This window comes from Ambystoma mexicanum, chromosome 9 (genome assembly GCF_040938575.1).
Source record: "Ambystoma mexicanum isolate Mex_15411 chromosome 9, UKY_AmexF1_1, whole genome shotgun sequence".
Taxonomy (NCBI): domain Eukaryota; kingdom Metazoa; phylum Chordata; class Amphibia; order Caudata; family Ambystomatidae; genus Ambystoma; species Ambystoma mexicanum.
Window position 1 is genome coordinate 570768495 of NC_090931.1, and position 24938 is coordinate 570793432.

Below are 24938 nucleotides of genomic sequence, written 5' to 3' on the forward strand. Positions count from 1 at the left end.
GTGACAGAATGAAAGAAAAAAACACTTGATGGCTTATAAAGGGTCATATTGGCAATTATGCATGTACTGTCAATATATTGAACTTTCACACAGGGTCTGTCATTTGAACATGATGTAGAAATGTTTTAGATGTGGTTTTCTTTTCTTTCACAAAAAAAGACACAGTGCTGCTGAAATTGCAAATATGTATTTTTAGACTGTTATGGAAATACTCATTAAAAGAAAACTTTGCAACCACACAGCATTGTAAGTAACTGACACTTGATGTCAGGAGGTGAGACAGAAGAGACTAGTGGCCTCATTACGAGGTGGGTGGTAAGGGGTTAACCGCACCGGTAATGGTGCTGGAGCCGTTAACCCCTTATCGCTCTGTTATGAGGTCCGCTCGCGGGACCCGCTCTGGACACCTGGTATTTCCAGACGTACTTAGCGGGTTCTGCGAGCGGCCCAGCATGCTAACAACGGGCCCGTTATTAACAGGCCCGTTGTTAGCATGCTCCCCATTCCCATTGAGCCCTATGGGGTCTAAAATGGGAATGGGGATGGTTCGGGCCTCGGTTCCCTGAATGGGGAAATACTGGGCCCTCCAAGGTCAGAATGGCCCGGTATTTCCCCGGACCCGAGTTTGGAGGCATGCTGCCTCCAAACTCATAATGAGGCCCTATGATTATTGACTTGGTTAATGCGGGTAAGTGGCAGGAACCCTGTGTACATGCATTTGTAAAAGAGTTGGAAATATAACTTAAAAAATATAAGCATACCTGTACTTTGATAGATGCAGATGTGGTTGAATCTGCAGATAGAAGTCTTGGAAATGTGTATTGTAGTTTTTAATGCAGCTGTGTGAGTAACAGGAGAAATGTACTCTGAGAGTTCAACATTACATCTGAATTGTTGAACTAAGATGACAGAGTAAGATGTATAGTATTTGAATGTGATTGGTGGATGGCGTGTGACTGCTTGAAAGTAGACAATGACGGAGTGGTACAGAGATTAAAGTGGAAAGGGAAGAAGGGGTGCTCTGTGTTACGGGGTCCACGGACAGCACAGTAATCCACGGACAGGGCGTGCCACATCCAGGTCTTTTATGGATGCCTGCCATGGAAAGGGGACTGTGGGGATTAGCCAATGAGGTGTGCTGATTGTGCTTTATAGGAAGAGAGGGTAGCAGTTATTTTCATTGGTGTGTGTAGGGAAGATGGCTGTGGTTGTTGAGATGAGAAGGCTTACTGCGTAGATGGTGGGAGATTCTTGGATGGTGAATCTGAAAAGGTACTCGGAAATGTGTGGCATTTCTGCTAACATTGGATTTGAGGGAGTGGAAGTTTTATGGTATTGTGTGCCTGGCCAAAACTGGGAGACTTTATTTGTACATTGCAAAAACATGTCTCATTTCCAATGTCCAGATTTCATTGTGGTCCACTGTGGAGGAAATGGTTTTGACTACATCAGTGCAATATCTTTGTAGATTGCATTGAAACATATGCTGAAAGCACTAATGGAACTATTTCCACATGGAAAGATAATCTATTCACACAACTCCTAGGGCACTATGGAGATGCACCAATGTGTTTTGTCCCCAACAAGACGCAGGAGGGCGTCTTGTGAAAAAAGGGGTATGTTAATTTTTGAATGGTTTTGGGATGATATCAAAGTTCCTCTGAAAATGATGTAGACTGCATGTTAGTAGTTGTCGGAAAAAGAAACCTGAAAAGCCCCCAAAAAACATCAAAACTGGAAAAAAGGTTCTTTTCAGAGCCACCATTAAAGATTAAATAACTTACATTGGGCCTTGTTACGAGTTTGGAGGTAGCCATGCCGTCAATACCGGCATGGCTATCTCCAAACTCGTGTCTGGGTCCCGAAAAAAAGGAATTACCGGGCCATTCCGACTTTTACGGGCCCGGTAATTCCCATTTTCGGGACCCGGACACGAGGGCTCAATGGGAATGGGGAGGATGCTAACAACGTACCTGTTAATGATGGGTCCGTTGTTAGCATCCTGGTCTGCTCGCAGGTGCCGGTATGCACATCTGGCCAGACCAGACGTGCATACCGCCACCCGTGAGCAAACTCGTAATGTGGCGGCCCGGTATGAATGGTGCCGGTACCTTACCAGCACCGTTCATACCGCGGCCGCCAGGGTTGTAATGAGGCCCATTGTGTTGAATTTCTTTCCTCACCCCCTTCAATGGATGATCTGTCCGTGGTAGTCCGTGGACGGCATGTGCCACATCCGGGTCTTTTGAGGATGCAAGGAATGGAAATGGACTTTGCAGCTGAGGGGATTAGCCAATCAGGTTTACTGGAAGAGGTACATAAGGAATGACTCTGGCAGACTTTTTTTGCTGAGTGGACTGTACATGGCTATGACTATACATTTCAGAAGGCAGAGTGTATGCATGTTGGGGGACTCGTGTATCCATTGGCTGAAGGTGTATGCAGAGCACTGTGGAGTGGGTGAAAATCTTGCATTTGATGATGTTCATGTGCAATGGTATGGAGTGCGCGGCATGATGCGGGTGGACATGCTCCCATTTTCTGTTAATATGGTCCAGACATTATCATTGTTCATTGTGGAGGAAACAGTTTAGGGTATGTCACTGGAATTTCACTGCAGTTGGCAATATAGGAGACATTTGGCAAACTGAAGGAAATTTTCCAGTATTCTAGACTGATATTTGTTCGAGCATTGCCCAGAGGCAGATGTGGATGCGCTCAAGTTCATTTGGTCTACAAATGGAGAAAGCAAGGCGTAGTGGCAAGAAGGTTTTGTGTACATTTTTGGGAGATGTTGGTATGACGCCTTTCCATAATGAAAATTATAAAATTTGACATTGCCAATATTTTCCAAAGAGAGGGAGTACATCTTACTGATGCTGGTAATCAGCTTTTTCTGCAAAACATTCAAAATGCATTAAAGCAGTTTTTGAAAATATAGAAAGCATTTTCCAGTAGGTGCAAAGTAAAAACATGGAAACGTGGCGAAAACAAAATGCCTGCTTTTTTTGCAAGTTTAAAGAAATAGTTCAGTTTAATAAAATGTGCTTTAGTCTACTTTAAAAATTGAAAAAACTTTTTTAAAAAAATTACAAAAAAGGTTATTTTCAGGGCCACCACTTTTTCATACAAAAGAGTAAAATGTTTTTGATGCCACCACCACACACATTTTCTTTGTCCCCAGACTACCACGGTGTCCGTGGATCGGTAGTCTGCTTTGGGTGCTTCTATTTTTCAACTTTGAAAGGTGGCTCCTAAAGGAACCTTGTTTTGTGTTGCTTGTATTTTATATTTTTTGGGGCTTTTTTTCGCAGGAGAGACAAGGGAAGGAGCACCAACCACAGGGACAAAGGGGCAGGTTGAGAGAGGAAGATGTTGGGAGGGCCTTAATCAGTTAGGGGACAGTATTTTGCATGCTCCTTGACCGCAGCCTCAAACACTAGAGCAGTGTGTCACAGTATATGCACAGCACTGTTACCCTCGAAAGGTAAGGGTTGACTGTGTTATGGATGGCCTCTGAGGCTTCCTCTGGGATCCTCTGCCCCACAGGAGTGTCACTTTTGGTGACGGGAGTGAATGAGGATGAGGTAGTGGGTGTCAGCCTACTCGTCCCTTCGAACCTTTCGCCTGCTCCCTTGTGATTGGACCTGAGTTGGTGCTGCATGGAGGTGGTCCCGTAGGAGTACAGACCTGGTTTTCTGCAACTGAGTCCAACCTTGCACTCAGTACATCGAACCTTGTCTGCCCGAGCCTTTGGTACACCCCCAAAGGTGGTAAAAAGCTACCACACCCAGGATTCACGACTGGAGCTGGAGAGTGGGACTTCCAGTACCTCATCTTGATCTTCCTCTTGATCCACTTCTGTATCACCATGCCTGTTCCCCTCTCCAGGCCCTCCAGATAGTCGTCGTGGGGAGCTGCAGTGGCCATAGTAGATGCCATTGTGGTCTCCAACAAGCACAGAAAAATCAGCGGGTGCTCTCTCCTGGACAGCCAGATTGAGAATGAGGAGCCAGATTGAGAATGGGTCCCTTTAGAGGGGCTGTTGGCGGACCGCACGGCTGTCCACGGACTATCGAGCAACAGATGGGGCTTAAAAAGTAATACAATGTTGACAGATCAACTAAGACACGGGGCCTCATTACGAGTTTGGAGGCAGCCATGCCCTTAATAAGGGCATGGCTGCCTCCAAACTCGGGTCCGGGTTCCCGAATGGGGAAATACTGGGCCATTCTGAATTTGAAGGGCCCGGTATTTCCTCCTTCAGGGAACCCGGACCTTCCCCATTCCCATTTGAGCCCCCATAGGGCTCAATGGGAATGGGGAGGGAGCTAACAACGGGCCTGTTAATAACAGGCCCGTTGTTAGCTCCCTGGTCCCCTCGCGGGACCCACAATGGACGTCTGGTCTGACCAGATGTCCAGAGCGGGTCCCGCAAGGGAACCTCCTAATAGGGTGGAATGTGATTAACGGTGCCGGCACCATTAACGGTGCCGACACCATTACCGGCGCCGTTAAACCCATTCCACCCGCCTCGTAATGAGACCCATGGTCTAGGAGCTCTGCAAGGGTAAAGTATTAGCTTGAAACACCTTAGATTGACCAGAAATGCAGTTTTAAACTGTCCAGGGGTACGGAAACTGTCCGCGGATACTTCCATTGCGCCGATGCAGTCTAATGATGACGTCCCCGGAGGACTCGATGGCTGTCCTGCGGACACCTATTGGGCGGGAGATGATGTACGCCTGCGTGGCAGTGTCTGTAGGACATGGGTGGAGTCCCCGAACAAATTAAAAGTGAGACCCGTGCGAGCGGACATGCCCGGACAGGCGCGGTGTTCGGGGACACCTCCATTAAATTTTTTTTTTTTTTTTTTAAAAAGCAACAGTATACACACACCTATTTTGAAAACAAAAACGTACATTTAATTAGGAAAGAGATGGGGAATTGGAAACATATATGGTAGAATTTGGATTTTCTACGGTGGTGGCGCGAGTTGTGGTTGCCTACCTTACCATAACTGGCGAATTTCTTGGGTTTTTTGATTTTACTAGTAACCATAACATCTCTTTTAACAAAGGTTTTCCACTGAATTTGTTAGGTTTTTCTTAGTGCAACTTAACCGTAACGTCTCTTTAACAAAGTTTCTTCACTGAATATATATATGTATATATATATATGTCGGGCGCCCCTCTGCGAGAAAGAAAGAACACTACATGATAACCTGTTCCATGGGAATTTACCCACTCCAAGTCCGCAGCCACATGGTTTAGCTCAGTGTACTAAAACACTGTATGCACATGGATAGTCCTCCTTTGTGAAAAGTACAGTGAGCAAAAAGCGATAGCTGCAGACTCTCAAAGTGGGATAAAAACACAGAACGGGTTATCATGCCATGTTCTTTCTAGAGAGGGGCACATTTATAAGGAAAAAAAGAAAGCTGATTGCACTCAGCCAAGAACGGCGCTCCTATAATTCCAGGAATCACTTTATTAAGCATACAGTGGACAGGATACAGCAGAGCAGTACCAATAACGCGTTTCACCCTTACAGGCTTCGTCAAATTGTGAAAAGTAAAAAAGGGTTTCTGGGTTTTAACCTTCCCATCACGGGTTGGTACTTTTTCTATTTCCAAACACACAGTGGTCGAAGTGTACGAAAAGAAGTAGTGGAACTATGTTCCATACTGGCCTGCACCGTTCTCCACAAACCCCATTGCCATGCCCCCTCCCATGCACAATACAACCCCCCAAACACATGTGCCTGCTGTTTAAGGGAACGTCCAGTGCTGTGCACTGAAAGTGCAAGTTTCAACTTCTTCCTACACTTTTATTTTAAAACGAAACCATTCCGGAACGGTTTCTTTTTAAAATAAAAGTATAGGAACGGTAAAACTTAATTAAAAGAAGTAGAGGAGCACCGCTCCCACCCACTTCGACCACTGCAAACACATGTAATGGTTGCACAATGATGTTCCTCAGTGCAGTTGGTCGCCATATTGGGTGTGGGTGCTGCATTAGTAAAACTCACAAGGAATGCTGATCTGATTTATATAGACATGTAGTTCACACACTTCATTTATCATTCAATGTTAGTTGAAATCAACGCACAAATAATAATTTGTATAAATAAGAGCTGTGCCATGCATTTCAGCACAGGTGTATACATATACAGTATGCTGTTTGATAATTTATACACCTCATTCTTCATAAGTTAGAATATTAGTGTAAAGTGCATGATAGCTTAATTATGTGGTACAAATTACTTTCCACTAGGGATACATTTGCATAAAGTGCCAGATGCCTAGCAGCTATAATGACTCTGTAAAAAGGGGATGTGTCATATTCTGCAGGACTCCTATGTGCAAATGAAAATACCATTCAATAAATCGTGCAAAATGTTTTCCAAAAGGTTGCCTCGAGTATTGACATAAATTTGGGCCTCATTAATAGCTGTAAGGCAACAACGGTGCCGGTATCGCTACCGGCGCCATTGCTACCGTACCGCCATACTAGGAGTTCTGCTTGCAGGTGCCCTTGCAGCCACAAGGTCAGACCTGGTGGCCGTACCGGCACCCGCGAGCAGAACTGGATGGTAGCACCGGTACCATTATTAATGGTACCGGTGCTACCACCCTTCCCATTCCCATTCAGCCCTATGGGGCCGAATCGGGATGGGGAGTCCCTTATAACCGGCACCCGCGAATGGGCAATTACCGGGTCCGCCAAACTCGGCATGACCCGGTAATTTCCCATTCGCGAGTGCTGGATTTTTTCGCTAGTTTAGAGGTAGCCTATGTCCAAACTTGTAATTGGGCCGCAAGTGCATAGTGCATGATGCTTAGGTTGTAAAATACACATTGGGCCTCATTACGACCCTGGCGGTAGAGTGATAACGGCACCGGTAGTGCTGCCAGCGCCGTTATAACTCTACCGCCACATTACGAGTTCTGCTCTCGGGGCCGCACTGTACACCTGGTCAGACCAGATGTGAAAAGTGGCACCCGCTAGCAGAACAGGATAGTAGCAACGGTCCCGTTATTAACAGGATCGTTGTTACCATCCTCCCCATTCCCATTGAGCCCTGTGGGGGCTCAATGGGAATGGGGACGTACCGGGTCTGGTCCCACGAATGGGAATTACTGGGCCCGCAAAGGTCGGAATGGCCCGGTAATTCCCATTATTCGGGACCTGGACCCGAGTTTGGGGGTAGCCATGCCGGTAAAAACATCATGGCTACCTCCAAACTCGTAATGAGGCCCATTGCATTACACTAGACATCGGGTTAACAAAGTGCTTAGTGCTTAATACAGCTATATTTGTAATGAGGCTCAGTAAGTGCATTTATTGGTCACTTGTGTTAAGGGTTGACTTATCAGGAAGTGCAGAATGCTTGAAGTAGTTGATCATGAATACGCCCATCAAAAGCATCCGCAAAGGCATACTTTTCATAATATAACATTGATTATTACCGTTTAAGTGCATGGTACTTAGAATTTGAGGTATGGATTATATTCCACTGTAGTTGGATTCACATAAAGTGCATAATACCTGGTACTTTGTGTGTGCCCATAAAATGCATCTGCACAGCACAATGTTCATGGTATTGCATTCGGTATTACCATAAAGTGCATAGTGCGTGATACTATGTGTGTACACATATTGATCACATATATATTTCTGAGGCTTGTGGAATCTGCTTAGATCACATGCTGTGCATAGCCCGCCATCTAGTGGAAGCTGCAGAGTATTACAGTTGTTTTCGAAACTCAAAGGGACGTCGACAGGGTGTGCCAGTAATACTATCCCTAGTGTGACGGCCACTGTACCCATGAACCCTCACGCGTCGAGGTCCCTCAGATTGATTTTTTCTGCCATGCTAGACGGACGCGTATAGCGGAGTTCCTTTCGGCAAATTAGCCATTGACTTTGTTGAAATAAGAAAGTTTCTCTTTCTATCCTTTCTTCGACCTCGTTACACTACGCCGAAGAATCGGAAAGACTACCGTCAAAGAATAATCGTGATGGACCGAACGTCCTTGGAAGGCCGCCCTGGGCCCCGGTGCCCAGACTGTAGGGAGAGAGGGGGAGGCCATTGTTAGGAGGCCATTTGTAGAATGCATATTCTCCTCTTCCTACACTTTGTTCGCCCAGCTGGCATCACACTTACCCAGTATTATGGAGAACACCCCATTTAAGTTTTGCCTTAAGTGCAACCGTAAGTTCCCCTGGGTAGACAAATATCTTGTGTGTAACTTGTCTCTCGAAAGATCACGTCGAGACGTCTTGTCGAGCCTGCAGGCTCTTCAAGCCTAAAACGTTGAAAGACCGTTCAACTAAGCGCTGGGCCCACCATGCCAGGCAACTCGAGGCCATGGAAGTGGAGGGAACCTTCAGCGATGGCAGCGACTTCGGACGGCGGGGGCACCGGAGTAGCTGACGCTACCCGAGCGCAAGCCCCCGACCCTGTAGGAGAGGCCAGCGGCCATGTTGTGGGGACTACACCCGGCGGCGGTAGCGCAACAATTACACACACCACAAAAGACACAACCCCCAGTCGACACTCGAAAGATTCAAGTACTCGACAACGCTCGGCACCCCGAGACCGGTCAACCGAATCCCTGACCTCTGGGCAATCTAGATCACCGCATGACAGAACTAAAGTGTCGAAAGACGCTAAGACGTCAAAAGACGGCAAGGGTGTCTCGCGGAAAACCACATCCGAGACCCATTCGTCCGCAGATGAAAAACTCGGCCCCCACACACGAAATTCGACGTTCTTCTGTTAGTAAGACGTCAGGGCCCAAGAAGTCAGTCTCTCTTTCCTCTGGGACCCAATGTGGGGACAATCAACATAAATCACATAAGTCCTCCCATACAAAAGGCCTATCCAAGGGGAAAACTAAAGACCCTAGCTCTGAAGACCCTAGGCCTAAGCTTATCCCACCCATTAATGTAGACATGGGCCTTCCCGACTCCAAGCCCGAAATTGTCTTTCCAAGCTCGAAAGATTGGTCCGCAGAGGATATCGACAGGGTTATGTGCAAGATGTCCTTCATTGGTAACTTCGTCGAAAAACACCCTGAACACCTTTTATAAGCCTTCAGTCCACCCCACCAACCTCAGCCCCTTCGAGCTCTAGACCCCCTTTGTCTCAACCTCCTAAGAAGGTTTGTACTGATGTCCCATGTCAGGGCAGAGTTATAGATCTGTATGACCCTGAGGTCAGTCCAGAAGGACAGGACGATGTTTCCTTTATTGACACGTCGGATCCTCAACTTATGAATGACGACCTAGATGAATTCTATCAGGGGGACGATGAAGACCCAGACCAGGAGGCCAACATCTACTCCTTGGATTCACCCATTAATCAGGATCCTCCAGTAGTAGACTCCCTCATAGATAACCAACCTTTACTCAACAAGGTTCTAACAAAAGCAGTAGAACACTTCAGCATAGATACCCCGGAGGTGGTAGAAGACAGAGACTTCGCTGAGCAATTGTTGGGAGATAAAAAAACAGTGGGCCAATTTATTCCAATTTTGAAGTGTGTAGAAAGCAGAATCCAACCTTCTTTGGAAGCACCCAACCTCACACGGGCCGTTAACCCGCGTGTTGAAAAAATGTTTAGACCTGCACCTCACCTTCCGACCCTCTTTACATAAGAGGCCAGTTAAGACCGGACTCCCTGGTGGTCACTGCCACACGAAAGGGAGCAGGCACCCCCCTTGCTTCCTCCGAGGCTCCTCTGGACAAGGAGACCAAAAATATCTACGCAATGGGCAGGAACGTAGCCTCTTCTGCAGCCTACCAAACCTGCATCGCAAGTAATGCTACACTTCTGGCAAGCTACAACTGCCACAAGTGGGATGAGGTCTCAGCATTACTTTCATCTGCACCCGAGCCACTTAAGTCCCATTAAGCCCAGGTGGCAGCAGATGGTAGAGCGGTGTTGACTTGTCTTCTAAAGTCAAATTTTGACGCAGCAGACACCGCGGGTAGAATCATCGCTGAGGGCACTATCATCAAGAGACACGCTTGGCTTCACCAATCTGGCTTCAGGCCGGAAACTCAGGCCACCTTAATTAATATGCCGGTGGAGAAAGATGTGCTCTTTGGCAAGGCGGTGGAAGACGCACTAAAGACAGCTGAAGACGAATACGAAACACTCAAGTCTTTAGGCCAACTCACAAACAAACCCACAGGGCAGAGGGGCAACGGCAATTTTCACCGCTTTCGTGGACTGAATTCCCAGAGGGGGTCGGGATACAACCAGGGCCAGGGTTCCTATAATACCAACAAGGGACAGTCCTTTCAGTGCTACCCAAGAGGACAAGTGGTTCTCGGGGCAGAGGCCAAGCTCGAGATGGTACACCACCTCAGAGCAAGTCACATTCCGCTCCAGGTACCCTCCCATGCATCTCCAGTAGGAGGACGAATTTCCAACTTCACCCACGCAAGGGAGGGTATTACCTCAGACAGATGGGTGCTGTCAACGGTAGCAGGGGGCTACTGTGTAGAACTTCTTCAAAAACCTTGCGATCATCCCCCGAGACAAAAAGTATACTCCGAAGAACATCAACAGATTCTTCTACAGGAAATTACAGAGCTTCTATTAAAGGACGCCATAGAAGTGGACCCAGCCAACCAGGTAAACAAGGGCATATATTCAACTTACTTCCTTGTGCCCAAAAAAGATCTAACAATGCGCCCTGTATTAGATTTAAGGCCTGCAAACAACTATGTCAAGCCACAAAAGTTCCGCATGACCACGCTACAAGAAGTAATCCCGCTTCTAAAACAGGGGGATTACATGGCAACACTGGATATGAAAGATGCCTATTTTCATATTCCAATGTTTCCAGCGCACAGAAGGTTGCGTTTCAAGATAGCGAACCAGCACTACCAATTCAAGGTGCTGCCCTTCGGAATAGCCTTGGCTCCAACGGTATTCACCAGGGTACTGGCGGTGGTGGCAGCGCACCTGCACAGGGATGCAATCCCAGTGTACCCTTACTTGGACGACTGGCTCATAACAGGGGAATCACCTCTGATTTGCAGACAAAACATTCAGACAACAATCAACCTCCTCTTTCCATTGGCCTTCTCGATCAACGAGAAAAAATCAAGTCTGGTGCCCAGCACCTCCAAACAGTTCTTATGAGCTATTCTAAACACAGAGGAAGGGTTAGTCTTTCCCTCAGAAGAACGAGTAAAGAACTTGTTACTGCAAATACCACACTATCAGGCCGGCCGCCAGATAAGGGAACGCAAAGCAATGCATTTAATAGGCATGATGGCATCTTGCATTTACCTGGTTCCCCACGCGCGCCTGCGCATGCGTCCCATACAGGAGTGGTTGGCGAAACAATGGTCTCAGGCAAGCTGTCAGTGGGACGATCTAGTGGTCGTTTCGCCAACACTGGTACAATACCTTTGCTGCTGGACAATGGAGAATCTGACCAAGGGGAAACCCTTCTACGATCCACAGATACAAGCAGTGCTCACAACAGATTCCTCGCTAGCGGGGTGTGGGGCGCACTACCTGCACCACACAGCTCAGGGTCTGTGGTCTCTCTCCACGGCACAGAACCACATCAATGTGCTGGAACTTCTAGCAGTGTTCAAAGCCCTCCAAGCATTCGAACCCCATTTAACGAGCATGTCGATGCAGATCCTAACAGACAGCACTACAGAAATGTTTTATATCAACAAACGGGGGGACACGTTCTCCAAATCAATCCAGACTTGCACAGAAAATCTGGAAATGGGCACTCAGACGGAAGATGTTCCTGACATCTCACATGTTCCAGGGCAACTCAGCGCTCTAGCAGACTCACTGAGCAGAGACCCCCTGCCAGAAGAACATGAGTGGCGTCTACACGAAGAGGTCGTAGAACTCCTCTTTTACATGTGGGCATTTCCAACTATAGACCTATTCGCCCCAAGCGAAAATCGTCCATGCCCAGACTTCGCGTCAAGGTTCCCCCAACCAGGCTCCAACGGGAACGCCCTATGGATGAATTGGTCAGGGATGTTTGCCTACGCTTTTCCAACAACCCCACTGGTGAGGAAGGTGGTGAACAAGATCCACAGGGAACAGATGACGCTCATCCTTGTTGCTCATATGTGGGCGAGACAACCATGGTTTCCACACTTATGCAAGCTGGCGGTGTGCGACCCAATCAAACTCCCGTGCCGGTACGACCTACTCTCCCAGCACGAGGGGCTAACGGTGCATCCTCAGCCCAACTCATTGAACTTAGCAGCATGGCTCCTGAAGTCATAGAGTTCGGACATCTCAATTTACCCCAGAGATGTATGGATAGCTTGAAAGAGTCAAGAAAACCTAACACAAGGCACTGTTACTATGATAAATGGAAACAATTCGTTATTTGGTGCCAGAATAAGCAAATCAACACAGTTGATCGTACTCCTTCTAATGTCGTCACCTATATGCTCCACCTATTGGATGCAGGGTTAGTGTTCAACTCACTTAAAGTGCACCTGGCAGCTTTATCAGCCTACACCACTTCCCAGAACAAGGTGTCATGGTGGAAAGTGCCAGTGGTCAAGGCATTTATGGAAGGGGTAAAGAGAATCCACCCTCCAATTTCTAACCCACCACCAAGTTGGGACCTTAATGCGGTACTTACTAAGCTCATGCGCCCCCCACCCCCTTTGATCCCATGCACAAATCTAGTCTCAAGCATTTGACTTATGAAACTGCCTTCTTAGTAGCCATCACTTCCATAAGAAGAGTCAGTGAAATCCAAGGTTTGTCAGAGCAGGATCCTTTCTTTCTCCAGCATGGGGTCTGGCATGGATTCACATGCTCATGAATATTCCCCGTCGTCAGGCTGGGAATCCTCGGTAAAGAAAAAATCAGTATCAGTTTTGTTTCTGATCTGTCTTTCTTAGTAGTAACCAATCGCTGATCACTGGGTCATACTGCCCCCAGCCAATGACTGCCCTCTCCCTAAACCCCGCCTCTGGCAGCCATCCTCAGATTTTTACCGCACGCTCAAGTGTTGGGAGTCCTTGTGTTTAGCTCTCGAGTTTTTTTTACTGCGTTTTCACGTTTTTCAGGAGAATCTCTCTTTTTTTCGGTTAATCGAGTCCCAAGCTCCACCGTTTCTACTTCCGATAACGGGGACCCGTTTCGGAATTCTTCAACGCCCCTCAAGGGTGAAGTTTTCGTCGAGTTTACACTTCTTGGAGGATTCCGGAAGATCTGCGGCCTACCTTAACGGACATGGCCTAGGACAAGGGGAGCTCGACGCCCGGATCCAAGCTGTTCAGGAACTGCCCTGGATGCAGATTATATAACGTTTTCAAGGAGGACGAGCATTCGCGATGTCTCTACTGCCTCCATGGGGACAAGATGCACTTGGAGAAGGACTGTGCGTTCTTCAAGAACCTTTCGGAACGGACCAAACAAGATCGTCGTTCCCGCCTCGCCACCTGGCTGGAGAAGGGCACATCAAGTGAGAAGGCGAAGAAGTCTGAGCGGGCTTCTAAGTCCTTTGAGGGTGCCCCGGTGACGGGGGCCCAACAGAAATCCAAGCATCGCAAGTCTGTGGGCTCCAGGAGCGCCGAAAGGTCAGACTCTTCGGTTGCCAAGCAGGGCGCTACTTCCCCAGCACATTCGACCACAAGCCAGCGCTCTGGTTCGGGGAAGAGGAAGTCTGAGAACCCGGGTAGGCTGCTGGAGTGGACCCGGTCGATCTCTAAGGGGGAGCGAGGCACTGACCCCCCCCCCCAGGCGAAGAAGACCCAGGACGCACCTAAGGTGGTGAGGGCCTTGATCCACCTTGCTAAGGCCTCTACCGAAGTGGTCGCTGCGACCCTGGCGGAGCCGGCTGAGACTACGCCAATGGAAATGGCCTCTGGGCCCAGAGTATCCCTGCCGCTGCGGAGGGAATCCTCTTTCCAGCCCATCACTAAGACCCCCGTGAAGCCCCCGGCTGAAAAAGAGGGGTGGCCGGTGGCCATTACAGACTCTGAATCAGCCTCTGAGGAGGAACTGGTGGAGACTGAGAAGGGCCTCAACGATAGGTCCATAGGCCTCAACGAGAGGTTCATGAACCTCAACGAGAGGTTCGAGAAGGTTCGATTCCCAGGGGACGGTCCCTACTGACGTGATCGAAGATAGCGACGACGAACAGGGCCCAGTGGAGCGGCCATCCCGTCCGTCGCAGCCATTGCCCAAGCCCCAGGATAGCTTGGCGGCCATTTTGTTGGCAATCCAATCCTTATGTACCGAGATGAGGACGAGATTACCACGCACCCCGACGGAGGAGCCAGAACCAGGCTCGTCGGGAAGCCCTGCGAACAAGCGGAGGAGAGTCCACCCCGCTCCGCCCTTGTTGCCTGCGAGACCGGTGGACCCCTCATCCCCCTCGCCAGGAGAGGATACGGCGACGGATACAGGGACGGACGATGACGGCGGCGATGACACAGCGGACATCCCGTCGTCAAAGCCATACCCCCCCCACACCGTCACCCCGGCCCCCCCCGCCCCCCCTCCCGCGGGTGTCCCCAGCCGACGAGGTTGGCTTTTTCCACGGCATGATAACCAGGGCATCCGAGCTCTTCCAGCTCTGCCCTGTAGAACAGAAAAAGGAGGGGTTTCTGTACCAACGACGAGAGGCTAAGAGGAAGACTGTCCTCGTGGTGCCTTTACTCGACGACATCTGGAACGAGGGGCTTGCTGTCCTCAAGAACCCTGCCACGACACTCGCCCAGAGGGACAGGTACGAGAAGAAGTACCGAGTCCCCGATGCCGCCCCCTTGTGCCTCAGGCCCAGCCCACGCCAGACTCTGTCATCTCGGCATCGGCTAAGAAGAAGGCAGCGGGTGCAAGAAGTTGGACTCTATGGGACGAGGAGTCTTCTCGTCAGCGGCGACGATGATTAAGGCGGCCAATGCCTTAGTGATCGTGGCCCGCTACGCCAGGGAGCTCTGGTTCAAGATAGCTCCCCTGCTAGATTTCCTGCCTGATGACAAAAGGGCGGAGGCCCTAGAAATTCTGCAGGAGGGCGAGGTGGCGTCGGATCACGCCATAACTGTGGCCACGGACATTGCCGATACCGGATTTCGCCAACTGGGCAACGGAGTTTGCCTCAGATGAGGATGGCTCAAGGCAACACACTTTCGCCAGGACGTCCAGACCAGAGTGTTGGACATGCCGTTCGACGGCAACAACCTCTTTGGTAAGGCGGTGGATGAGTCCCTAAAGGCCATCAAGACCGACTCGGAGACGGCCTGGGCCCTGGGGGTGCTTCAACAGCGACGGCCCTTTCGGAGCTCCGGAGGCAGACAGGGTGCCTCCAAAGGATCCAGCGGTGGCTCCTCCACTTACCGCCAGTCGGCCCGCTCCTCTTCCCAGGAGGCCTATCGAGGTCGCGGCAAGCAAGGGGGTTCCTGCGGCCGTTGCCAAGGAGGCCAAGGCGGCCAGGCCGCCTCCAAGCAAGACTGACCCGGCCGGGTTGTCGGGGCCCCACCGAAGCACCCCGGTGGGAGGCCGGCTGACGAAGTTCGTCAACGTGTGGGAGTCCATCTCCACCGACCGTTGGGTGTTGGACACCCTGGCCAACAGGCACTCGCTGGAATTCCAAAAGAAGTGCCCTCGCATTCCTCCCGTGGCCAGGAAGGAGAATCACGTCCCTCAACTGCTGTTGGAGGTAAAGGCGATGCTCAAGAAAGGTGACATCGAGCTCGTCCCCAGAGGGCTCTGGGGCTCCGGAGTGTACTCAAGGTACTTCCTCGTCAGAAAGAAGACAGGCGGTTGGCGCCCCATCCTGGACCTGCGTCGCTTAAACAAGTACATCAAGGCGCAGAAATTCAGGATGGTCACCCTCCAGCAGGTGCTGGGACAGCTGGAGGAAGGCGACTTCCTATCGTCTTTGGACCTGGAGGATGCTTACTTCCACATCCCCATTCTAAAAAGGCACAGGAAGTTCCTCAGGTTCGTGGTTCAGGGACGCCACTACCAATTCGGAGCCCTACCGTTCGGATTAAAGTCGGCACCCAGGGTTTTCACCAAGTGCCTGGCACCAGTGGCGGCGCGGCTGCGCCTGCAGGGGATCCACGTCTACCCTTACCTGGACGACTGGCTAATCCGGGCAAGGTCAAGGAAACTCGCTGTCAATCATACGGCGAGGACCGTCCGGTTGCTCACGGAGCTGGGGTTCACCATCAACTACCCCAAATCCCACCCGGTTCCATCGCAAGTAGCACTGTTTTTGGGGGCGAAGCTCGATACAGTGGAGCAATTGGCCTCCCTTTCAGAGTAGAGGACCAAGAGCATCCTGGGCAAGTTGCGGCGCCTGTTAGCCACGGACGTGGCCACGGTGAGGTCCATCAAGTCTCTTCTCGGGATGATGTCCTCATGCATCTACCTTGTGCCCCTTTGCAGACTTCGGATGCGTCCGCTATAGGAGTTCCTCGACGCCCGCTGGTTTCAGGCGAGGGGCTGCTTCGAGGACAGGATCCCTCTTGACGAGGAGTTCCGTCGGGCATCCTATGGTGGGGCACCCGGGCTCACCTCACGACAGGCACGGACTTTCAAACCCCGGCGTTTCAGGACACGGTGACTACGGACGCCTCTCTGGAGGGTTGGGGGGCCCACACCGGAGACCTCCACGCAAGAGGCCTTTGGCTCCCAGGGGGGTAGTCTCTCCACATCAACATTCTGGAGCTCCGAGCAGTGTTCTGGGCTCTCAAGTCGTTCCTTCCGTCCCACAAGAGCAAAGTGGTGAGGATCTTCACCGACAACACCACCACGATGTTCTATTTACGGAAGCAAGGAGGCACCAGATCCCCAGCCCTATCCAAGGAGGCCCAGGATCTGTGGCACTGGGCCGTCGCCCAGGGGATGTTTCTGGTTCCCTTCCACCTGGCAGGAATAAAGAACACCTTTGCGGACTCACTCAGCAGGGAGCTGCCCTCGTGGCACAAGTGGGAACTGCACCAGGACCAAGTGTATCAACTCTTCCAACGATGGGGCAAACCACAGATCGACCTGTTCGCGACAGCGACGAACCCTAAGTGCCAGAGGTTCGCCAGCAGGTTCCCACAGCCGAGGAGCATGGGCGATGCTTTCTCGTTCCCTTGGGGCGGCCTGTTTCTATACGCGTTCCCTCCGTTGCCGTTGCTGCTCCGCCTCATCAACCAGCTCAAGAAGTCCAGGTGCAGGATGATCCTCGTCGCACCGGCGTGGCCGAGGCAGATCTGGTTCCCGGACCTTCTGAACTTGTCAACGTCCCCACCAGTCAAGCTGCCGGTGGATGCGGATCTTCTCTCCAGAGAAGGAGGTGCCATTCTCCATCACGATCCACAGTCGCTGCACTTGCAGGCCTGGCTCCTGCAGCACTAGAGTTTGGAGGGTACGATATCCCGGCTGATTGCAGAGAGGTTCTTGCAAAGGCCAGGGCGTCCTCGACTCTCAAGTGTTACCCTCATAAGTGGAAGAGGTTCTCTGTCTGGTGCCGTGCACAGAAGATTAACCCTCTGCGGATTACGGCCCCTCAAGTGCTGCCGTACCTACTGTCGCTGGCCAAAGCTGGACTGCCTCACGCCTCCATAAAAATACATCTGGCTGCCATCTCCCGATAGACCAGGACTACGGGACGGGCGTCCTTGTGGTCTCATCGCCTGGTAAAGGAATTTATGAAGGGACTATTCCGATCATTCCTGCCGGTGAAGGCCCCTGCCCCGGCGTGGGAGCTTAATGTGGTGCTGACCAGGCTCATGGGAGCCCCATTCGAGCCTATGCATTCGGCACCTTTGAAGTTCCTGTCATGGAAGACAGCGTTCCACGTGGCCATCACCTCTGCACGACTAGTGGGAGAGATTCAGGCCCTCATGCAAGCCTCCATACTTGACTTTTCATGACACGAGGGTGGTGCTGAGGATGCACCCCTCCTTCATGCCCAAGGTGCCGTCGGACTTCCACCTCAACGAGCCCTTGGTGTTAACAGTTTTCTTCCCGTTGCCTTTGACGCCGGCCAAGGGGACTTTGCACTCGCTGGATGTAGCTAGAGCGCTGAAGTTCTACGTGGACCGCACGAAGAGTTTTCGGAAGACGTCACAACTGTTTGTGAACTTTGGGTCTGTGAATCAAGGGAAGGCTCTCTCGAAGACTTCCATTTCCAGATGGCTCTCCGGCTGCATCATGCATTGTCACCGGTTGGCGAAACGACCGCTGCCCGGCCGTCCGAGAGCCCATTCGACCAGAGCGATCGCTGCTACCACGTCGTTCCTGTCTGGTTTGCCCCTGCTGGACATCTGCAGGGCTGCTACGTGGAGGTTGACGCACACCTTCACAAGATTCTACTGCGTCGATCGGGACTCCAGGGAGGAGTCCAGGGTCGGCCAAGCAGTGCTGCGCAACCTGTTGGCTTAAGGCGAGCCTGGTGAGGAGGTAAGAGATGCTTAATGTTGAGTTGTTGTATCTCTTAATGTTGAGCCTGTTGCCACCTCCCGTGGTTGTGCATGTGTATACTGCTATGTATTCTTTTATTCATGAGCATGTGAATCCATGCCAGACCCCATGCTGGAGAAGGAACAAGTTACTTACCTGTAACTGTTGTTCTCCAGCATGGGTCTGGCATGGATTCACATGCGAACCCTCCCACCTACCCCTCTGCGGCTCTTCACTTGGTCATACTGCCACTTGGCGTGCTACCAAATCTGAGGATGGCTGCCAGAGGCGGGGCTTAGGGAGAGGGCAGTCATTGGCTAGGGGCAGTATGACCCAGAGATCAGTGATTGGTTACTACTAAGAAAGACAGATCAGAAACGAAACTGATAGTGCTGGAGAGCAACAGTTACAGGTAAGTAACTTGTTCCTTACTATACATAGGGACAAACTGGTTTTACGAACTCACCCTAGGTTCTCACCTAAGTTAATTTCTAAATTCCACGTTAACCAGTCTATTGAGCTATCGGCTTTCTTCCAAGAACCCAAAAGCTCTGCTGAGGTAAAACTCCACACACTAGATGTGAGGCGGGTGGTCCTCTACTACGTAGACAAGACCAGACTGCTAAGAAAAACAGATCATCCGTTTGTCTCTATAGCGCCAGGCAGAGAAGGAGATCGCATTTCTAAAAACGCCATCTCAAGGTGGATAGTCAGATGTATCCAACTGTGCTATTCCCTTTCAAATAAGACACTGCCTTTTACGCCGATGGCCCACTCCACAAGAGGTACTGGAGCCACGCGGCTTTCATTGCAAATGTTCCTTTAGACCGTATTTACAAAGCAGCTATATGGAGCTCTATACATACTTTCACTCAGCGCTACTGCATTGACACCCGTTCCAAGACAGATACACAAGTGGGACAAGTGGTTCTAAGACACTTATTCGCTCATGAACCTTCTCACGTCCCACCTCCTTCTTCCACTGCTCGCTAATCTATGCACAGCATGTGATCTAAGCAGAGTTCACAAGTCTCAGAAGGGATACATTACTCACCGTAATCGTATTTCTGATGCTTGTATCTGCTTAGATTCACATACGACCCACCCTTCCTCCCCTCTGAGAGAAGGCGCATGGATGCTTATGATCTTGTCTGATAAGTATCTGCTTGGATATAGTTGTACTCACGCCACACCTCATGCTACCTCATGTCAGAAAAAACACAATCTGAGGGACCTCGACGCGTGAGAGATCATGGGTACAGTGGACGTCACACTAGGGATAGGGATAGTATAACTGGCACGCCCTGTCAACGTCCCTTTTCGAGTTTCGAAAACAACAACTGTAATACTCTGCAGCTTCCACTAAATGGCGGGCTATGCACAGCATGTGAATCTAAGCAGATACAAGCATCAGAAATAAGATTACGGTGAGTATTGTATTATATATATATATATATATATATATATATATATATTAATTACATGGACGCAGTAGTTATGGTTAAGTTGGTGTTTTCAAAGGAAGAGCATTTTTTGGGTGGCTTATAACTTCGCTCCCTCTGGACGAATCCTCACCAAACTTTGCAAAGAAAGCATATGGCCCACTCTGAATTTATTTGCAAAGTTTGGTGAGGATTCGTCCAGGGGGGGGGGAAGTTATAGGGGGGGTCCCAAAACTTGTGTTTTTTCCTATAGACGTAATGGGAAAAAACTTTGCGCACGGCCACAGGCCAAACCGCTGGACGGATTTACACCAAATGTGTGGCAGGAGCAGGGGCTTGTTCCCGAAAGCGGGCTTTTGCAAATTTGGTGTAAATCCGTCCAGTAGTTTTTTATAAAATGACCAAAACGTAAGGCAAAAAAATTAGTGATATCTGTGTTCGCTTTGCGGACGGACTTCCCTGTTCGCTCCGCGGACAGCACCCTGATTGGCCCATGGCCTTGCGTCATGTCCGCGGACATGCGACGTGTTCGCTGATTGGACGGCGAGGGGCGTGGAGAGCGTTAGATTTTCTGTGGCGCCCGCCATCTTGTATTCGCCGTCGACCGCGTACAGCGCGGTGAAACGTGGATAAAAAATTGTATTAAGTGCCATGTGTGGGTGTGTAAGAGTGTTTGGGGAGGGTGGGGGAGTATGAGATAGGTTCAATGTTTTGTTTTTTTATGTGCTAGACGTTTTTGTTGTGTTCAATTTGTCCACGGAGAACACGGCTGTTCTGACATTTTGTAAATAAACTAAATGATGGGGTGTTTAGAGGACGGAGTATGTGTCATTTTTGTTCGCAAGGAAGGTAAAAATGAGCTATCAACACTCGCGGTGTACTTAATTGTTCGTAAATACACAAACTGGGGGTGTCCTCAGGACGCTGTCTGTATTGTAATCTGTCTAGTTGAATGTGTTCTAAGAACACTCGCGGTGTCCCGAAAGGTTGCAATTACACAAAATGGGGGTGTTCTGAGAACGTTGTTTGTATTGTTCGTTGTCAGGGTGAAAGTGTTTAAAGACCACTCCTTTTGTCCGCTAATAGTACAATTTCCTATGGGCGTCAACCGACTTTTTGTCCACTAAAGAAACGATAAATCCGGCTGGTGTGCGCCGACATTATGTGATAATGCTATGACTGGTGCTATTGACCTGGCTGACTTGCTTTTGCAACACTAAATAATATCTCCCGCCCCTAAGCCTGATATTATCAAAGCATTCATATTCCCCGCCCCTCTCCGTGACGTTACAGGGTGCGTCATCAAACGCGCCCAGTCCTCTCCAGTCCTAAGTGACTTTACACAGAACCCGGAAGACAACACATATTATGTCACAACACAGCGTACCACAATTCGGAATATGAAACTGTGTTTTAAAAGTAAACAGCAGGATTGTACATTTGGTAAAGTACATTTATTTCACATGAAATGTTTAGTGAATATTCAGCGATTTGCTATTGTCTCTGCTGTCGATCAGCAAAAGTTTATTTTGAGCCACGCATTGTTCCTTTGCGGTAGATAGGCTGTTGGTTTATGATAAAAGCAGTAAATGGTCGCTCTGATAATCGGAAGGTTGCTCCAACAACGAGCCATTAGACCACCCTATTGGTTGGTATGTTGTTTGTAGCCACTAGTACTGCGTAAGGGCATATTGGTCCTTGGCGATTGTCCCATAAAATGGTGAGGGTCATGAAGTTGCATATTTGAACCTGCACCTGGCAGTTGAAGACCCCATCCGCTGGAGTCTGTAAATCGTGACATAGGCAAAATGGGGCGACATACCTGTTTTAAAAAACATAAATTAGTCTCACCAGTCCTGGGTGTTAGTGTTAGTAGTGCACGGTGGCGCGAGACATGGTTGCTTATCTTACCATAACTGCCGAATTTCCGGGGTTTTTCGGTTTTACTTTGAACCATAACGTCCCTTTAAGTTTTTTCACTGAATTTCATAGGTTTTTAGTAGCGCAACTTAACCATAACGTCCCTTTAACAAAGTTTTTTCACTGAATATATATATATATATCACTCCCCTCACTCTAAGAGACTCAGATATTTCCATATTTCCACTGGGGTTGACTGTATGTAGGAGCAAACTGCAGAGATCTCAGAGGAGGCTATCCGATCCAAGACCAGTAAGAAAAGAGAAAGAAAGAAATAGAATAAAATGGGAGATGTCACAGCAAACACACTTTAGGCTAAATCCTCCTCAAGGGCCCTGACATAAGGCATGTCCCAAGCATTGGGCAGAACTCCGACTTTATTTATGTGTTTTTTACCCAGCAGAGACATTGGACAAAGACTTTGGGCCTCATTACGAGTGCAGCGGTAAGGGGTTAACGGCGCTGGTAAGGATGCCGGTGCCGTTAACCCCTTACCGCCGCATTACAAGGTCCCTTAGCGGGTCCCGCTAAGGACGGCTGGTTTTACCAGCCGTCCTTAGCGTGAGCCGCTAAGGGACCAGGGAGCTAATAACGTGCCCGTTATTAATGGGCCCCTTTATAGCTCCCTCCCCATTCCCATTGAGCCCTATGGGGGCTCGAATGGGAATGGGGATGGGTATTTACTCAGTAAGTCCCCATTCAAGGAACCCGGACCCGGACACAAGTTTGGAGGCAGCCATGGTGCTAACAGCACCATGGCTGCCTCCAAACTCGTATTGACCCCCTTTGTTTTTGTTGTCATTCCCCCAGAACCATTGAGGCAGATGAAAAGCCCTCTGGATGTTTTTTTCCTCTGGAATTTAGTTAGTCACAGCCTCCAGAGAAGTCATGATATTCTGTTGCACTTTGTCTACCCCGTTTATTCTTGTGGCCACTGTGCCAGAGGGCGCAGAGTTGGCGACACAATCCCAGTGTCGACATTAACTAAATATTTTGTATTTCTTTTTCCAAGGGTAACTTAGGTAAGACATGAGAAGCTAAAGTGAGGAGGGGGATGTCAGAAAGGAAATAAAAATCATTTGGCTTGGGTGTTCAGGCCTCACACCTTTGGTTATAGCAGTCTTGAGTCCATGAAAAAGTGATATAGAAAAGAACAGCAAAAAACATATACCATTGCTTCTTCATTTACAGTCTTCCTGGAAAAGTTAGAGCAAAGTCTCTGATAAAGTTCCTGGGACTGGCCTTGGCCTGGCTCTACTCGATGGTCCAGTCTACAAACCTGGTCTTTGTCTTCGGGTTGCAGGTTTTGCAGGGTTCTGAACCCCTGGTTGCTTGAGTATGATGATCTGGGCCTCCGTGCCAACACATCCTGGGCTTGTGGAAATCCTTAAGATCTCCCTGTGGGGTTGAAGACTGCCTTGAACTGACCTGGATGCCGGAACACATCTGATCTTTCTCTCTCATGGAATTTCCTATTCTCCTTCCATCTCCTGAGGTAGTGTAACTATATCTTTGTTGGTTTTCTCTCTACCACTGATGGCATGGCCTTTCACTTCCTCCGCCTCATGGTCTACTAGTGTCCTTATGGAACTTCTCCAACCTCCCCACACTCTTCTCTAGATGGTGCCAATTCCCCTCAACCTCCTCACACCGCTTTCACGTTCTCTGATCTGCCTCAACTCCCCAATAACTTTTCTCCTCTTAATGACAACTCTTCTTTCAAACTCCATCTCTCTCCTCCTGCTCTCAGTACCTTTCTATCTCTTGCCACCCTACACCAAACTCCTTACTACAACTCCTACTACAACTCCTACTCTAACTCCCCACAGCGCCAGACTGAAATGGCTGACTTTTATAGTAGGGTCTCTCCTCCCTTTGGGTTTTGCTTAATGCTATTGAGGACAACCGTGTATGGAGGGTTGTGATGCTTTGTGATTGGGCCATGTGTTGAGCATGTAGCTTGGAAAGGGGCTACCCGACTCTTACATAAAGTCCTACTGACATTTTGAATTCTGTAAAGACAATAGGCAGGTTTGGAGTCTCTTACCCCTGCTTCCAATGCCTGTTTTAGTCTGGGCCCACATGCTCCCACAGTGAGTGAATCCAAAGTAAAAAAATTCAGGGGTAAGCATGAGAAGCTGTCTGTTACATTAAACTTCCTTCATCGCACTTGGAATTGGTAGATATGCAATCCCTGGGATGCTCGGTGAATGAGGTTTGTTTGCTTTCTTATTTGCACGCTCTATGCAAATCTCTTCCTTGTTGTTAAAGTGCAACTTTGTAACCACAGGGCTACTACTGGATATGTGACTTGGGTCAAATTGCAAAATAATTCCTTTATTTCTAGTGGCAAAGAAAAAATATATATATCCTCGATTGTCAAGGCCTTTGAAATGTTGCAACATTGCTTGCTTAAAGGGAGTGCCTTACTTTCTTAGATGGGTCCGGCTAGAAGCTTGAATGGCTTTCAGGCTGCATACGAGGCCACGTTGCGGGGGGAGGTGGATGTGAAAGTTCCATTGAGTGTGGCTGAGATAAAGGGGATGGTGCGTGGAAAAATTAAGGATATGTGGCAGGATCAATGGGATATGAGTTCAAAGGAATGGCAGTTGTATGCAGTGTGCAGGGAAGTGCGGGCTTGGCCGTTTGAGGGGGGTAGAGTTAACACGAAGAGAGGAAACTATTTTGAATCTCCTTAGGGTGGGTCATGAGGGGTTGGCGGGATGGAAGTGTTTGATGGGTAGAGTTACATCAGCGGCGTGTGAGGCTTGCGGGTGCCCAGAAACTGTGCCTCATTATATGTTGGATTGTGTGAAGTTTGATGTGCAGCGGGAATTACTCAGTCCGGATGAGTGGCATTGGGGTAGTTGTACAGGGGTTATCTGATCTGTTCAGTTGGAAAAGAGGGTGGTGAATTAACAGTGTAGCGGGAGACTGGGCAGTGGGATGAGATCTAGTGGAGGTCAATGGCTGATTGGTGCACTTTTTGGCGAGCATCATCTTAATAGATGGAAATTGCCGGCTTCTGATTTTTGGAGTCATCCTAACAAGAAGAAGAAGAAGGCTTTTGAAGTGTGTTCGCCCTATGAGAAGGAGTCTCTCTAAGGATTATGGGCATCTCTCAGATCCTGTGGCTTTCACTGATAGGGG

General features: G+C 49.3%; 1 protein-coding gene across 1 annotated transcript in view; it reads left to right on the forward strand.

Moving 5' to 3' along the window:
• TLCD3A (TLC domain containing 3A) overlaps positions 1–24938 on the forward strand; it is a 453616-nt gene that overhangs the window by 233452 nt on the left and 195226 nt on the right. The window lies entirely within an intron of this gene.